At 40.1% G+C, this 3,653-nt stretch overlaps 1 non-coding gene across 1 annotated transcript; it reads left to right on the top strand.

Annotated features, from left to right (window-relative positions):
* Window positions 1-2,450: 2,450 nt before the first annotated feature.
* LOC148545929 (small nucleolar RNA R71) lies at window positions 2,451-2,554 on the top strand. Its single transcript, XR_015901317.1, has one exon. It is a non-coding gene; the product is annotated as a small nucleolar RNA R71 (small nucleolar RNA).
* Window positions 2,555-3,653: the final 1,099 nt, after the last annotated feature.

Here is a 3,653-nt window from a genome sequence, read left to right as displayed (position 1 = left end):
AAGAACAAATTTTTGAAAAATTTTGTAATAACTAAATAAAAACCAATAACCTCTTAATTTATGGAAAGGCAAAAATAAAAACAAAAATAAAAACAAATAAACAAGCAAAAATAAAAAAAATATTTACAATAACCAATAATAAGGCACACGTTTGCAATTCCCCGGCAACGGTGCCATTTTGACGTTAGGATTTTTTCCAGTAAAGAATGTCTTAAAAACAGTCGCGTTGTAGATATAGTCTCTAAACCGACAAAAATCCCTTCGTACAAACGTTTTGGTTATCACAAGTAACAAACCCCTTTTTGAAATTGATAACCGAGTATTCAAACCTCGGGTCGTCTTCTCAAGGAATTGCAGGGAGGTATGTTCTTATTATTGGTTATGGAGATTGTAAATTGGGGTTTTCGATCAAGATAAAAAGTTAGTTAAGTAACAAGTAAAATAAAATAATAATAATAAAATAAACTCTTGGCGAAGTATGAAGAACTGGAAATCCTATCCTAGTTATCCTTATCAATTGTGATGAGAATTGGATTCTTCTCCCACTTTGTTAACCTCTAACTATGAAGGTAAGTTAAGTGGATGAATTAATTCCAATTTTCAATCAATAATGAGTTTGATAACTCAAGGGTCACCAATTATTTAACCAAAGCCAAAAGAGAAGAAAGTCTACTTGAATGAAAATAATTTGGATAAACACAGAGCATTAATAAATTAAAGAGAGCAATCATAAGTCTGAAATACCTCAAATTATATTAAATAAAATATTCAAATCTAACATGGAGTTCATAAATTAAATTAAAAAAATAAATAAAAATAAAGAACCTGGGATTGAGAGTCACTCCTAAAACTAAGAGAAATCCTAAATCCTAATCCTAAGAGAGAGGAGAGAACCTCTCTCTCTAAAAACTACATCTACTCCTAAAATTGTGAATTTTGAGAGCCTCCCTATGAATGGATGCAGTCCCCCACTTTATAGCCTCTAATATGTATTTTCTGGGCCGCAAACTGGGTCAGAAATAGCCCAGAATTCGCTGGTTGCGAATTCAAATGCGCTGGTTTCCGTCACTGCCGCATGGTTCACGCGGTCGCGTCACCTAGCGTCAGGGAAACTATATCATATTATATATCAAATCGAAGCTCCGGACGTTAGCTTTCCAATTCAACTGGAACTGCGTCGTTTGGACCTCTGTAGCTAAAGTTATAGCCGTTTGAGTGCAGAGAGGTCAGGCTGGACAGCTTAGCAATTTCTCCAACTTCTTGCATTCCTTTCATTTTTGCATGCTTTCTTTCCATCCTCTGAGTCATTCCTGCCCTGTAATCTCTGAAATCACTTAACACACATATCAAGGCATCTAATGGTGATAAGAGAGGATTAATATTAGTAATATAAAGGCCAAAGAAACATGTTTTCAATCAAAGCACATAATTAGGAATGCAAATGTAAAACCATGCAAATAGTATGAATAAGTGGGTAAAGAGTAGATAAAAACCACTCAATTGAGTACAAGATAAACCATAAAATAGTGGTTTATCAAGTTTCAAGAGAGACTGGGAAGGGGTTGTCTGCACGCTTAGGAGGGGCATGTACTACTGTGTCTTCAGTCTGCTCTGGAGCTTCTTTTTCAACCGGCTCCTCAGTAACTTATGCTTTCGTACTTGCCACTTGTCCAGCCTTGCATTCCTCTTTTGGATTCACCACTGTATCACCAGGAAATATACTTGGAGGCCTCTCAGGTATTTGCTTGCTCAACTGCCCTACCTGCACCTCCAAATTTCTGAAAGCTCTAGTTTCCTGCATAAAATGATTTAGTATTGCTTCCATATCGGTGTTCTTTTGGGGCTGAGAATTTTCCTGCTGAGGTGGTTGTTGATGATGAGACTAAAACTGGCGGTTATTATGATTATTCTGTTGAAAACCACCCTGAGAATTATTGTTAAAATTCTGTGGCCTCTGAGGTTGCTCTCTCCATCCCAAATTTGGGTGATTTCTCCACCCCTAATTATAGGTCTTGGCATATGAATCATTATTGGAATTTCTAAGAGCATTCCCCATGTAGTTGACCTGTTCAAAAGGAAATTGACTATAATCATAATTCTCACCTTGCATGAAGCTACCAGTCATGTCATAAGGAGACTCTTGAGGTGCATTCTGAGTATTAACAACTGAAACCTACATCCTATTCAATTGTTGAGTAATCAAATTCATCTGCTGAGACAAAATTTTATTCTGAGCCTCTACTTCCAAATTGCCTTTCTTTTGAGGGGTCCTAGAGTTCACAGGATTCCTGTTAGATGAGTAGAGATATTGGTTGTTAGCAACTAACTCAATAAGCTCAGTAGTCTCCTCTGGTATCTTCTTCATATGCAATGAACCACCTGCAGAATTATCTAAATACATTTCACATAAGCCCTCATAAAAGATATCTAGCTGGGTCTATTTAGAAAATATGTCCGGAGGACATTGCCTGGTCAGTAGCTTGAATCTCTCCCAGGCTTCATAAAGGGTCTCACCATCTTTCTGTCTGAAGGTCTGAACCTCCACCCACAGCTTAGTCAGCTTTTGTGGTGGGAAAAATTTAGTCAGAAATCCAGTGACCACCTTGTCCCAAGTATCCAGACTCTCCTTGGGTTGAGAATCTAACCATAAATTTGCTCTATCTCTCACAGCAAATGGGAAGAGCATGAGTTTGTATACCTCAGGATTCACTCTATTGGTCTTTACAGTATCACAAATATGCAGGAAATTAGAAATAAAATAATTTGGGTCTTCATGAGGAAGTCCATGATACTGACAATTTTGTTGCACAAGAGTGACTAGCTGAGGCTTCAGTTCAAAATTATTTGCAGCTATAGGAGGCACCACAATGCTTTTTCTATAAAGATCTGCATTGGGAGTAGTGTATGAGCTAAGCACTTTTCTAGGATGCTCATTCTCATTCAGATTTGCCATATTGGCATTCACAGCACGATTATGATCCATAGTGGACTCTGCAGCCTCCCTTCCAAAGGTCTCTGTCAGATTTTCACTAGCCTTATAAAGTCTAGCTTGTTGCAAGCGCCGCCTCAAAGTCCTTTCAGGTTCAGCATCAAAATCTATAAGAGGTTCCTTATCCTTGTTCCTACTTATAAAGAGACAAAGAACAAGAAAAAAGTGGGAATCTCTACATCAGAGTGCAGAGAATTCCCAGCGAGGTAACCTGTGTAAAAGAAATAAAATAAAGCAACTATTCGGTATCTCGGTTACCGGACGGTTCGGGTCAAGATTCTGGGTGATAGGAGGGGCTCGTCAGGTCACGGCTCTTCGGTCAGATGGATGCGAGGTCCCGAGCACTTCGTGTGGAGAGGGGGGGTGCCACCTGCAAAGACACTCCGACGCTCTTGTCAGACAAAGTGCAGGCGGAAAAAGGGGTGATGTAGAAAAATGTGACGTACCTCGGGGGAAGAGCCAGTCTTCCCCTTATATACATGTCAGTAGTGGGCCCCTCTGGAGGGCAGGCCCATATTCTCAAGGACGCTGTCCCACAGCTGCGGGTGAGCCGTACGGGACGCGTGTCCGGGTCTGGTGGAGCTCAGGTCGGGTTGACCCGCAGGAATCCTGGGCCGGGCCGTAACAGGGGTGCCACCTGCAAAGACACTCCGACGCTCTTGTC

The sequence above is a fragment of the Arachis ipaensis genome, chromosome B9, assembly GCF_059453495.1.
Source record: "Arachis ipaensis isolate K30076 ecotype BB chromosome B9, ASM5945349v1, whole genome shotgun sequence".
NCBI lineage: Eukaryota > Viridiplantae > Streptophyta > Magnoliopsida > Fabales > Fabaceae > Arachis > Arachis ipaensis.
Note: the sequence above shows the minus strand (reverse complement) of the source record. Positions and strands in the feature narration are given on the sequence as shown.